This window comes from Ornithorhynchus anatinus, chromosome 10 (assembly GCF_004115215.2).
Source record: "Ornithorhynchus anatinus isolate Pmale09 chromosome 10, mOrnAna1.pri.v4, whole genome shotgun sequence".
Taxonomy (NCBI): domain Eukaryota; kingdom Metazoa; phylum Chordata; class Mammalia; order Monotremata; family Ornithorhynchidae; genus Ornithorhynchus; species Ornithorhynchus anatinus.
Genome location: NC_041737.1, coordinates 55,226,077 through 55,240,590, shown reverse-complemented (window position 1 = coordinate 55,240,590; position 14,514 = coordinate 55,226,077).

Below are 14,514 nucleotides of genomic sequence, written 5' to 3'. Positions count from 1 at the left end.
GACATCCCCGTCCCGCGATGGTACAGTCCGGGGGGGGGCGTTGTCCTCTCCCCTGTCGTCAGGGCCCGCGCGGCCTTGGGGCGCCAACGGTCCCCAACGGCTGCAAATTGCTGGGAAAAAAAGGGATCAAAGTTACCGTCCCATGCCCAGTCCAACTAGGAGGATGACATTAAACATGATTACTAGTGCAGGAGTATAATAATAATAATAATTTGGTATTTGTTAAGCGCTTACTAGGTGCAGAGCACTGTTCTAAGCGCTGGGGGAGATACAGGGGCATTTGACAGATGAGGTCACTGAGGCACAGAGAAGTGAAGTGACTTGCCCAAGGCCACACAGCTGACAAGTGGCAGAGCCGGGATTCGAACCCATGACCTCTGACTCCCAAGCCCAGGCTCTTTCCACTGAGCCACGCTGCTTTGTTAGGCGCTTATTATGTGCCAAGCACTCTTCTAAGCGCTGGGTAGATACAAGGTAATGAGGTTGTCCCCCGTGGGGCTCCCAATCTTCATCCCCATTTTCCAGATGAGGTAACTGAGGCACAGAGAAGTGAAGTGACTGGCCCAAAGTCACGCAGCTAAGTGGCAGAACTGGGATTCGAACCCATGACCTCTGACTCCCAAGCCCGGGCTCTTTGCACTGAGCCGCGCTGCTTCTCATGCTTATCCTCTATAGGGGTTGGTGCTGTCAACTGGCCGGACGGGGCCCCCAAGCCAAACCAAGCCGTTGCCCAGCGGCTTGGGTTCTGTTTGTTGTTATATTGAACTCTCCCAAGCGCTCAGTACGGTGCTTTGCACAGAACAGGCCCTCAATAAATGCCATTAAATGAAAGATCCTGGCTAGCCCCTGAGAATGCCTTCTGCAATACCTCGGAGTCAGTTTTATTTAGTGAGCTGTGACTGTGCGAAAAGCACTGTACTAAGTGCTTGGGAATGTACAATTCATTCATTCAATAATATTTATTGAGCGCTTACTATGTGCAGAGCACTGTACTAAACGCTTGGAATGTACAAATCGGCAACAGATAGAGACAGTCCCTGCCCACTGAGGGACTTACAGTCTAATAGGGGAGACAGACAAAAACAATAGCAATAAATAAATCAAGGGGATGTACATCTCATTAAAACAATAGCAATAAATAGAATCAAGGGGATGTACACCTCATTAACGAAATAAATAGGGTAATAAAAAATATATACAAATGAGCAGACGAGCACAGTGCCGAGGGGAAGGGAGAAGGGGAGAAGCAGAGGAAAAGGGGGGAAAAGGGGGCTTAGCTGAGGGGAGGTGAAGGCGGGGTAGAGGGGCAACAGAAGGGCAGAGGGAAGGGGAGGACTTTTTTTTTTCCTCTCTGGTAGGCACGGCCAGCCTGTCCTCATGAGTTCAAATCCCGGCTCCGCCGCCTGTCAGCTGTGTGACTTTGGGCAAGTCACTTCAACTCCTCTGGGGCCTCAGTTCCCTCATCTGTAAAATGGGGATGAAGACTGTGAGCCCCACGTGGGACAACCTCATCACCTTGTATCCTTCCCTTCGCTTAGGACAGCGCTTTGCACATAGTAAGCGCTTAACAAATGCCAACATTATTATCATTATCCTCGGCCCCCTCCTCTGTGAGCATACCAGGGCCTGAGAAACCCCGGATCAGCCAGGCCAGACCGGGGTTCCTTTCCACTATCCCCCCCGGGGAAGCGACATAGCACAGAAGTCTTTTAGAGACGAGGCTTCAGCGTGGCCTGTTTCCTCATCTGTAAAATGGGGGTGATAACATCTGTTTTCCTTACCAGAAGGCGAAGTCGTGAGATAAAGAAACGAGATAAGGGGAAAGTACATTCGAACACAAAAACACTATATAGTCTTGCTTTCGATTAAGAACCCTAACTAGCGTGTGCAGGTGCGATTGAAAAAGATTAATGCCTGAAGGACAATCCCTTCCACTCGGGGCATATGTTGCATGGTTCAGTGGAAAGAGTCCGGGCTGGGGAGTCAGAGGTCATGGGTTCAAATCTCGACTCCGCCGCTTGTCAGCTGTGTGACCTTGGGCAAGTCACTTCACTTCTCTGGGCCTCAGTTACCTCATCTGTAAAATGGAGATGAAGACTGTGAGCCTCACGTGGTGCAACCTGCCCACCTTGTAATAATAATAATAATGTTGGTATTTGTTAAGCGCTTACTATGTGCAGAGCACTGCTCTAAGCACTGGGGTAGACATAGGGTAATCAGGTTGTCCCACGTGAGGCTTACAGTCTTCATCCCCATTTTACAGATGAGGTAACTGAGGCACAGAGAAGTGAAGTGACTTGCCCACAGTATCCTCCCCCAGCCCTTAGAACAGTGCTTTGCACGTAGTAAGCGCTTAACAAATGCCATCATTATCGTTATTATTATTGTCTCTGTTATGTGGCATTTACTGTTCCGCCTGACTTGATGGTGTTTCAGATTATGCCTCTTTCTGCTCGAAGATCGTTCGACATTTAGAATGGTTTCTCCTATTAGTCTACGGTAGAGAAGCAGCGTGGCTCAGTGGAAAGAGCATGGGCTTTGGAGTCAGAAGTCATGAGTTCGAATCCCAGCTCTGCCATTTGTCAACTGTGTGACTGTGGGCAAGTCACTTCACTTCTCTGGGCCTCGGTTACCTCATCTGTAAAATGGGGACTAAGACTGTGAGCCCCATGTGGGACAACCTGATTCCCCTGCTTAACAAATACCAACATTATTATTATTATTATTATTATTATTGTGTCCCTTCGTTGGAGATGTTACAGCATCCTCTGTTCTGCCTGCAGGCAGGTGCCCTTCGTAGGCTCATTACACAGGAGTTGCTTGGGCAAACTACTGGCATCCAGTCTCCTCATTTTTCTGGATCGGACATTTTTGGCACCGGAGAATGCCGGACACTCCTCTCTGCTAACTGGAAGTTAAAATCGGGCATGAGGTCCGGTGTACTAGGCAGACAACAGAAATCAATCAATCCGCGGTATTTATTGGGCGCTTACTGTGTGCAGGGCACCGTACTAAACACTTAGGAGAGTACAATATAGCATGCTGCTTCTCTGAAAAAGACAAATGGTCAAGCCAGGATTACAACGCGCGTTCTTCTGACTCCCGGGCCCCGGCTCTGTCCACTGGATCGTGCTGCTTCGCCAGGTCTCCGGAGTCAGTAGTAAGTCTGTAATATCCGGAGGACCAAAAAGGGCTGCCAAACGGGGAAGCAGAAGCCAAGGAGGATATTTAAATTTTCTAAATTCTGGACGTAGAGACTTCTGGTAGAGACTTTTAGCAAGCAGGGGACTGACTGGCTGGAAACTGGGTGAATGACCGTCCTAATCCAGCCCGATTTAACGGCCAGGATTCCCGGCTGCCACTTGAATTCTGCCAGCTTCGTTTCCGTGGAACTCCCGGCCTCCTTTTCAGACCAGCCGTAGAGCAGTTGGTGAGTATTGTTTCTTCATCTCAATTCAGTAACTTAACCTTCAGTAATAGTCGGAATAGATGGAGCAGTGATAGGCACATCTCCTCCAAGAAGCCTTCCCTGACTAAGTCCTCCTGTCCTCCCATTCCCTTCTGCGCCACTCTTACTTGCTACTTCATTCATCCTCCCCCCCTCCCCAAAGCACAAAAAAAATGTACATATCTGTGATTGATTGATTGATTTATATTTATTTCTGTCTCCCCCTCTAGACTGTGAGCTCTTTGCGGACAGCAGCGTGTCTGCTGTTAAATTGTACTCTCCCAAGCGCTTAAAACAGTGCTTTGCACACCGTAAGCTCTTGTTAAATACAGCTGAACGCACGAATGAAGTGACTCGCTCAAGGTCGCACAGCAGGCAAATGGTGAAGCCAGGATTACAACTCGCGTTCTTCTGACGCCCGGGCCCAAGCTCCGTCCACTGGATCGTGCTGCTTCGCCAAGTCTCTGGGGTCAGTAGTAAGTCTGTAATATCCAGAACGGCCTGCTAACTCTTCTTTTTCCTCCAATCCGTAAATTATTTCTGTATCTGTTCCCCCTACTAGATTGTAGGCTCCTTAACAGCAGGCATTGGATCTCCCAACTTCCTTGTAGGCCAAGGACTTAGTACAATCAATCAATGGTATTTATTGAGTACTTACTATGTGCAGAGCACTGTACTAAATGCTTGGAAAAGTAGAGTTAGCATATCTGTTCCCTGCCCATATTGAAGAACAGCGTAGCTCAGTGGAAAGAGCCCGGGCTTCGGAGTCAGAGGTCATGGGTTCGACTCCCGGCTCTGCCACTTGTCAGCTGTGTGACTGTGGGCAAGTCACTTCACTTCTCTGGGCCTCAGTTACCTCATCTGTAAAATGGGGATTAACTGTGAGCCTCATGTGGGACGACCTGATTACCCTGTGTCTCCCCCAGCGCTTAGAACAGTGCTCTGCACATAGTAAGTGCTTAATAAATATGAATATTATTATTATTATCATTAATGGATTGAGTCCTGGGAGTCAGAAGGACCTAAATTCTAATCCTGGCCATGCCACTTGTCTGTTGTGTGACCTTGGGCGAGTCACTTCACTTCCCTGTGACCTCATCAGTAAAATGGGGATTAAGACTGTGAGCCCCATGTGGGACAGAGCCTGGCCCATAGTAAGTGCTTAACATTCATTCATCCATTCAATTGTATTTATTGAGCGCTTACTGTGTGCAGAGCACTGTACTAGGAGCTTGGGAGAGTACATCACAACAGTAAACAGACACATTCCCTGCCCGTGAACTTATAAATACCAGTAAAAGAAATTTTAAAAAGAGCTTAAAGTCAGTGCTCTGCACTACACAGGTGCCTAGAAAATAGTACTGTTTGAAAGACTGACAATTGATGGGAATCATCGATCGATGGTATTTATTAAGCACTTACTACATGCCAAGCACTGTACTAAGCTCTGGGGTAGGTACAAGTTAATCAGGTCCAATGTGAGGCTCACGGTCTAAGTATGGGGCGAACGCGTACTGAATCCCCATTTTGCAGATGAAGGAACTGAGGAGAAGTTAAGCGACCTGCTCAAGGTCTCACACAGCAGACAAGTAGCGGAGGTGGGATTAGAACCCAGGGCTTCTGACTCCCCGGCCCGGGCTCTTGGCACTTAGCACTGTACTAAGGGTGAAGGAATCTGAAATCATTCCTTTTCAGGCCCGGAGAAGGAATCAGAGTTTGGGCCGGCCCTAAAGTCGAGGGGCACATTCCCCACCCCAAGAGCTTTGATTTTTGTGACAGCCACACCTATCCCATGTGGAGCTGAGGCTAAAATAGACATTTTCCTTACGGAAGAAGTTAATTTTGGAATCATTTCACTCCCGCCGAGCTCCAGTGTCCTGGAACTAGGGGCGCCTGGGGAAATATTGGGGCTTGGGGCGGGGGTGGTGGATGGGGGGACTTGCTTCCCTCTGTGAGTTCTCCCGGACAAGGGACTCTGAAGGAAGAGAGGAAGAAAGAGAGGAGGGAAGAAAGAAAGTCCTCTACAAGCGCTCTTTGTCGGCAGGAATCGCGACTCCCAACTCGGTTGTATTGAACGCTCCCAAGTGCGTAGTCTCCGCACACGGTGAGCGCTCAATAAATACGATCGATCGATCGAGTGTGGAACTGCGGGCCTCCGGACTGGTTTTGAAGCCTCCATCATCCGCCCGGCTGTTTCCGCCCCCTCCCGCGTCGAACCGCCGGCAACCTTAGTGACCTCCGGGAGCAGGGATTTAATCCGTTGCGAACAATCGTTGTCGGCCGTTGCGATCTGGGAGCTTTATTGCTTCTGTCTCCTGCCCCGTTTCCTCCCACCCCCGTGTTCTCTGCCACCTTTTATTGCTTTGATGTTTACAAATACAGCGCTCGTTCCCCGAAAGTTAGCCGTAGAGTTTAAAACTTTTCTGTGTGGCACCTGGAGTTAGTCCACCTGGGACCTCATAAACCCATCTGAAGGACTGAGACGTGCTTTTCTGCCCCTGGCTCGCTCCCCAGAGGTCCTGGGAGATTGTGAACTTTAAGGCAAGGCCTCACCGACAGCCGTTGGACTATCTCCATTAAAGCGGCGGGGTTAATTGGCAGTTGGCAGAGTCGGTCATTAAGTCACTCGTATTTATTGAGCGCTGACTGTGCGCAGAGCACTGTACGGGGCGCTTGGGAGGGTGCGATATAATAAACACGCTCCCCGCCCACAGCGAGCTTACGGTCTAGAGGGGGACGTTAATGTGAATAAATCAATGGCAGATACGGACATAAGTGCTGCGGGGGTGGGAGGGGGGGTGACTAAAGGGAGCCGGTCAGGGCGACGCAGAAGGGAGCGGAAGGAAAGGAAAAGACGGCTTAGGGAAGGCCTCTTGGAGGAGGTGGGCCTTCCAATAGGAAGTCAGAAAAAGGATGAGATGTCAGGTTTTACCTGAAAAAGACTGCGGGGCCCAGGAGGACAGTAGATATTAAATCTCTTTTACGGTAGAGGAAACGGAGGCACGGAGCAGTGACTTGCCTGAGGTCACACAACAGGTGAAGCCAGGATTAGAACTCAGGTCTTCCGGCTCCCAGACCCGGGCTTTTCCCACTAGGCCATTCATTCGTTCGATCGTATTGATTGAGCGCTTACCGTGTGCAGAGCGCTGTATCTTTGGTCTGGGTTTCAGGTCAGTCGGGTCGATGGATCAGTGGTATTTATGGAAAACTTATTGTGAGCCAAGTACTGTACTAAGCATTTGGGAGAGTACAATATAACAGAATTGGTGAACACGTTCCCGGCCCGCAGCGAGCTTACAGTCTAGAGTGGGAGACAGACATTAATAGAAATAAATAAATTGAGGATTTGTTCCTTGTATCTAACCTGTATCTACCCCAGAGCTTAGTACAGTTCTTGGCACATATTAAGTGCTTAATAAAAACCACTGATTGATGATTCCCATCAACTGTCAGTCGAAGCAGCGTGGCTCAGTGGAAAGAGCACAGGTTAGGAGTCGGGGGTCACGGGTTCTAATCCACCTGTTAGCTGTGTGACTTTGGGCAAGTCACTTGACTTCTCGGTGCCTCGGCTCCCTCATCCGTAAAATGGGAATTGAGACCGGGAGCCCCACATGGGACCACCTGCTGACCCTGTATCCACCGCAGCGCTTAGAACAGTGCTTGGCACATCGCGCTTAACACATTCCAACGTTATTATTATTAAATCAAGTGCGTGGGGCTGAGGCAGTGGTGGATGAACGGAGCAAATTCACGTAGAAGGGGGAGGCTGAAGGGGGTGGGAGAAGAGGAAAAGACGGCTTAGGCAGGCAAGGCCTCTGGGAGGAGATGGGCCTTCAACAAGGTTTTGAAAGTGGAGAGAGTCATTGTCGGTCGGATGAGCTCACCTCCTCCAAGAGGCCTTCCCAGACCGAGCTTCCCCTTTTCCCTCTGCTCCCTCTCTGCCTCCCCTTCACCTCCCCTCAGCTAAGCCCCCTTTCCCCCCTTTCCCTCTGCTCCTCCCCCTCTCCCTTCCCCCCAGCACTGTGTTCATTTGTATATACTTTTACTACCCTATTTATTCTGTTGATGAGGTGACCATCCCCTTGATTCTATTTATTGCTATTAAGTTGTCTTGTTTTTGTCCGTCACACTCCCCCGATTAGACTGTGAGCCCGTCGATGGGCTGGGTTTGTCTATCTGTTGCCGAATTGTCCACTCCAAGCGCTTAGTCCAGTGCTCCGCACATAGTCAGCGCTCAATAAATACTACTGAATGAATGAATATGAAGGGGCAGGACGTAGGAGAGGCCGGAGGTAGAGGAGATCAAGGGACCGTGAGAAGGCCGGTATTAGAGGAGCGACGTGTGCGGGCCGGTTTGTAGTAGGAGAGCGGCTACGTGAGGTAGGAGGAGGCAAGGGGATGGACGGCTTGAAAATCGACGGTGAGGAGCCTCTGTTTGTTGCAGAGGTGGATGGGGAAACGTGGACTGAACTTTCTGATAATAATAATAATAATAATAATAATAATTAATTATAATAATATTATCATATCATAATATTGTATTTCTGATCGTATTAATATTAATTCTAATAATAATAATGTTGGTATTTGTTAAGCGCTTACTATGTGCCGAGCACTGTTCTAAGCGCTGGGGTAGACACAGGGGAATCAGGATGTCCCACGTGGGGCTCACAGTCTTCATCCCCATTTTACAGATGAGGTTAACTGAGGCACAGAGAAGTTAAGTGACTTGCCCACAGTCACACAGCTGACAATAATAATTATTCTTATTCTAATAATAATGTTGGTATTTGTTAAGCGCTTACTATGTGCAGAGCACTGTTCTAAGCCCTGGGGGAGATACAGGGGAATCAGGTCGTCCCACGTGAGGCTCGCAGTTAATCCCCATTTTACAGATGAGGGAACTGCGGCCCGGAGAAGTGAAGCGACTCGTCCACCGTCACACAGCTGACAAGTGGCAGAGCCGGGATTCGAAGCCGTGACCTGTGACTCCCAAGCCCGGGCTCTTTCCACTGAGCCCCGCTGTCCTCCTGAAGGTCGGGGGAACCGGGTTGAAAAGAGCTCTGTGGAAGTCCTGGGGTCTGACCCAGCTCTGAAGTCTCTCCGCCTCACTTTCCTCCACCCCAACGAGGGGTAGTAGACGCCGATCCCAACCTACGTGACCGGGGAGCCGAACCCGCGGGGTAAAAAGGATGAGCAAAGTTGTCCTGAGCTATATGTGTGAGCGCCAGTTCCGTGAGCCTCACGGCTGGTGTGATGGAGATGAGAATGATAATCTTCGTTAGGCGTTTACTACGTAGCGAGCGCTGTACTAAACACTGGAGACGTCAGATAATCAGGGTGGGACACGGTCCCCGTCCCACGTGGGGCTCACAGTCTAAAGGAGCACCGGGAAGCAGCGTGGCTCAGTGGAAAGAGCCCGGGCTTGGGAGTCGGAGGTCGTGGGGTCGAATCCCGGCTCCGCCACTAGTCTGCTGTGTGACCTGGGGCAAGTCACTTAACTTCTCTGCGCCTCAGTGACCTCATCTGTAAAAATGGGGATTAAAAAACGTCAGCCCCACGTGGGACAATCTGATGACCCTGTATCTCCCCCAGTGCCTAGAACAGTGCTCAGCACTTAATGATTATTATTACTTCTCTGGGCCTCAGTTACCTCATCTGTAAAATGGGGATTAAGGGTGTGAGCCCCATGTGGGACGGGGACCGCGTCCAACCTGTTCACCTCGTATCTACCCCAGCGCTTAGAACAGTGCTTGGCACATGGTACACATTTAAAAAGTACAATCATGATGATTAATATTAGTGACGATAAGAATAATATCATCGTGGAGGGGGTGCAGTTGGACCGGGGGGTCGGCGGGGCCATCTACTACTCTCCCAAGTGCGTCGTACAGTGCTAAGCGCTCGATAAGTACGACCGAAAGAATGCGTGAACGAAAGTACCGTAATAATGATCGTTATTATGGCAGTAATAAGGGAAAAAACCCTAGGATGGTGGAGGAAGCTAGAGGGAGGAATGAGTTAACGTGGCGAAGCCTCGGTGCCAGGACTGTGCGTGAACGGCAGCCACGGTGGTTCAGATGTCCTCTGGGGCTCACCGGCGGTCTGCTCCCGCCCGCCGGCGGCCTTCCCCCCCCACCCCCCCGACCTCGGCCCCCCGACGGGGTTGCGACACCCCCCGGGGCATCCGGGGCGGCCTCGCCACTCCAGCCCCTCTTGACCTCTGACTCCCTTCTCAACCGGGCGGAGAGGAGTGTCCGGGCCTCCGACTCCGAGGGCCCCGGGCCCCGAGGTGGAGCGCCCTGGGGCGGGAAGGGAGCCGCGGGGTCCCCCGGCGGGTCGAGGCCGTCCTCGTGGCACCCCCTTCCCTCTCTCGCACTTCGAGAGGCCAGCCCGGTCCCCGACCCCAGCCGGAGCCGCCAGGAGCCTGTGGTCAGTTGTGCTGAAGCGGCAGGCCGAAGCCCTTCCCTTGGCCCCGGGCCGCTTCCTCCGGGAAGGAGCGGCCCAGCCAGCACTCTGACGCAATTGTAACCACCGCGGCGCTTAGTACGGTGCCCGGCGCGTAGCAGGCGCTGAACGAACGCCATTATTATTATTATATTATCGCCGCTGGAGGGCCTGGGAAGGTCACGGGTTCTAATCCCGGCTCTGCCACTCGCCTGCTGGCTGACCTGGGGCAAGTCACTTCGCTTGTCTGGGCCTCGGTTTTGTCACCGGTAAATCGGGGGTTCGATCCCTGTCCCCCCCCCCCACCTCCCACTTAGACTGCGAGCCCCGTGTGGGACTGATGGACTTATTATCCACCCCGGCACTTAGACACCTAGTAAGCACTTAATGCCATCATCGTTATTACTATCATAATGCAATAGAGTCGGTGAGGCGCGATCCCTTCCCACAAGGAACTTACGGTCTACGGGGGAGGGAGACGTGAAGATCAATTACGGATCCATCCCAGGGCTTAGTGCGATGCTTGGAACATAGTGAGTGCTTCAGAAATACCACAATTATTATTAATCAATCAGTCCTATTTATTGACCGATCCCCGTACCAAGCACTTGGGAGAGTACAGTACAGGATTAGCGGACACGTTCCCCGCCCGTGACGAGCTGACAGTTTAGACGGAGGCGACAGGCCTTAATACGATTAATAACGAAAAATAGTCATACGGATGATAATAGGAATGATAATTATGATTAGACTCAGAGTCATCCAGGGGGACTCAGAGTCTGCTCCCTTTTCTCCGTTCCGCCGGGAAACTGAGTTCCAGAGATTTGGGAAGGGGGCGGTTTGTCCGAGGCGCCACGGAAGAGCAAGAAGCCAAGCGTCCTCCCAGCGTGATGCTCTCCTCGAGATCCGGCAGCTCAGAAAGCCCACCAGCGACGAGCCGCGGGGAGCCCCCTCCCCTCCACCGCAAGGTAGAAAGGGCAGCACAGAGGAGGCTTTCGCGCCGCTCACCACAGTGAGGCTGGGGGTTTCCAGTACGGAGCCTCCGAGGCTACGTCTTAGCCAAGCCCTGAGCCCCTGGGGCCCCTGACCGGGCCCGGTGGCTCCACTTATTTTTGGAGGAGGAGAGCAGGGAGCCAATCAGCTCTTCCAAATCCATTCATAATAATGTTGGTATTTGTTAAGCGCTTACTATGTGCCAAGCACTGTTCTAAGCGCTGGGGTGGACGCAAGGCAATCAGTTCGGCCCACGTAGGGCTCACGGTCTTCATCCCCGTTTTACAGATGAGGTAACCGAGGCCCAGAGAAGTGAAGGGACTCTCCCAGAGTCACACAGCTGACAAGTGGCAGAGCCGGGACTAGAACTCATGACCTCTGACTGCCAAGCCCGGGCTCTTCCCACTGAGCCACGCTGCTTCTCAGCATTCATTCGTTCAATAGTATTTATTGAGCGCTGACTATGGGCAGAGCACTGTACTGAGCGCTTGGAATGTTCAATTCGGCAACAGATAGAGACCATCCCCGCCCGCTGACGGGCTTAGAGTTAAATTCTCTTCTCTCCCTATTCCTCCTCAATTAGGCCCACAGACGAAGCCCGGGGCCACCGGGCCGGAGGGGCCGGCCTGGCCGGGATTCATTCAATAGTGTTTATTGAGCGCTTACTATGTGCAGAGCGCTGTACTAAGCGCTCGGAATGGACAGTTCGGCCTCAGGTAGAGACATGGGATCAAGTGGTAGGCAAATTCCCCCCATCTGGGACCCTCTCCCCGCCCCGCCCCTAGCTCGGCAGAGACGCCCGAGCTTCCTTCCCACTGTGGAGGGACCCGCCCTCGTGTACAGGTCTTTAATCATTATTATTATTATTATTATTAAAGATTATTAAAGGTCTTTTATTATTAATTATTATTAATCGGGAAGCAGCGTGGCTCAGTGGAAAAGAGCCCGGGCTTGGGAGTCAGAGGCCATGGGTTTGAATCCCGGCTCCGCCACTTCTCGGCTGTGTGACGGTGGGCAAGTCACTTCACTTCTCTGGGCCTCAGTTCCCTCATCTGTAAAATGGGGATGAAGATTGTGAGCCCCACGTGGGACAACCTGATGACCCTGTATCTACCCCGGCGCTTAGAACGGTGCTCGGCACATAGTAAGCGCTTAACAAATACCGACAGTATTATTATTAATAATAATGCCGCTACTTGTTAAAGCACATACTATGTGTCGAGCACTCTTCTACACACAAGGTAACCAGGTTGGGACTGTGGGACCCCGGGCGAGTCACTTCGCTTCTCTGTGCCTCAGTTTCCTCATCTGTAAAATGGGGATAAAGACCGGGAGCCCCATGTGGGACCGGGACTCTGCCCAACCTGATTACCTCGTGCGTAGACCCATAGTAGGTGCTTTAAGAAGTAGCAGCATTATTATTAATTATTATTAAAGACCTGTACACGAGGGCTAGTCCCTCCACAGCGGGAGGCAGAGGGACGTGTAGAAGAGGAGACTGGAGGGGCTGAGAGAGAGGGGGGTCTTGGGTGGCGAGGCTGGAAACGGTTCGTCCGAGCAGAGGGAGAGCAGAGCCTCGGGAGCCAGATTGGAAAACTCTGCCTGTCTTCACGTGCCCGGGACAAACAGACCGCGAAGCCAGGCTGTTCCTCTCCCTTCCTATCAGCCCCCCGTGGCGTCCGGCACAACCCCCAGATGCGGCCCGACGGTCTCCGGTGTCCCGTTCCCACCGGAATGGATTCTAGCGGTGATGGTTGGCCTTGCGTCATCCCCACTCCCTCCCTCGTCCCCCCCGACTCGGGCTCGGCGGCCATCGGGGCCGGATGTCGGGCTGCGGAAGGAGAGCGCGGGCCCTGGAACAGAGCTTGGGATCTCCTCGAGGATCCTCCCGGAAGGCCCCGGGCCCACTCGCGGCACTGGGGTAGACAGTGCTCTGCACATAGTAAGCGCTCAATAAATACTGCGGAATGAATGAATATGAGATAATCAGGTTGGACCCACCCCCGTCCCACATCGGGCTCACATTTTTAATTCCCATTTTACAGAAGAGGGAACTGAGGCACAGATAAGTGAAGCGACTTGCCCCCTAGAAGCAGCGTGGCTTAGCGGAAAGAGCCTGGCCTTGGGAGTCAGAGGTCATGAGTTCGAGTCCCAGCTCTGCCCCTGGTCAGCTGTGTGACTGTGGGCAAGTCACTTCTCTGGGCCTCAGTTCCCTCATCTGTAAAGTGGGGATTAACTGTGAGCCTCACGGGGGACAACCCGATGACCCCGTATCTCCCCCGGCGCTTAGAACGGTGCTCTGCACCGAGTAAGCGCTTGACAAATACCAACATTATTATTATCAGATCATACAAAAGGCGGGATTAGAACCTAGGCCCGGGCTGCTTCTCAACCCTGGTGTTTTCCTCTCTTGGGCTTCCCTGAAGCGGTCAATCCTTCCCAGTTACCTTCCCACTCTTCATCTCTCACCGTCTCCCGAGCCCCTAGGCGGGCGGCGGGCACAGCTGGCGTCACGTGGCCCCACCTGGGTGGCACCTGGGGCAGAGGGGGGGCGGGGTGGAGGGGCAACTTCTCCCTCGGTGGAACAGGGAGCACCTGGTAATTAGCGCTAATTAAAGCAGGGACAGAGGTGTCGAAACCGCTGCTCCGAGCGGGGCCGGAGGGTCGCTGACCAGTCCTGGGGCCGGACGGGAAGGCCTGGACCCACCTGCTGAAGACTGGGAACTCACTGTGGGTAGGGAACGTGTCTTCTTTTTGGTTGGAATGGACTCTCCCAAGCGCTTAGTACAGTGCTCTGCCCGCAGTAAGCGCTCCATAAATACGATCCAATGACTGACTGACTGAATGAATCCCGTCAAACGGCAGGGACCGTCTCTATCTGTTGCCGACTTGTTCATTCCAAGCGCTTAGTACAGTGCTCTGCACACAGTAAGCGCTCAATAAATACTATTGAATGAATCCCAGCTCTCCCCCATCACGAGTCAGTCAATCGGTTGATGGTACTTTTTTGAGCACTTACTGTGTGCAGAGCACTGGGCTAAGAGCTTGGGACAGGACGATATTACGTGCCCACCACGTGCTTATAGTCTAGGGGGATAATAATAATTGATAAGCTCTTACTCGCCCACCCTTTTTTCGCCAACCCCTCCCTCACTGTTCCAGACCCGCCCACAACAATAATAATAATAATGGATTCAATAGTATTTATCGAGCGCTTACTACGTGCGGAGCACTGGACTGAGCGCTTGGAACGGACAGTTGGGCAACAGAGAGAGACCGGCCCTGCCCAACGACGGGCTCACGGTCGAAACGGGGGAGGCAGGCGGCGAAACAGAACAAAACAAGTAGTCTGGGGCAGATAAGCATCAAGATAAATAGAATCATAGGGATATACACATCATTAACGAAATAGAGTAATAAATAATATATGCAAATAAGCACAGCGCGGAGGGGAAGGGGGAAGAGCAGAAGGCGGGAGAGGGGAGGATGGGGAGGGGAGGAGGAGCAGAGGGAAAGGGAGGGCTCCGTCTGGGAAGGCCTCCTGGAGGAGGGGAGCTCTCAGGAGGGCTTTGAAGAGGGCAAGAGAGAGTTACTATGTGCCAAGCGCTGTTCTAAGCGCTGGGGTA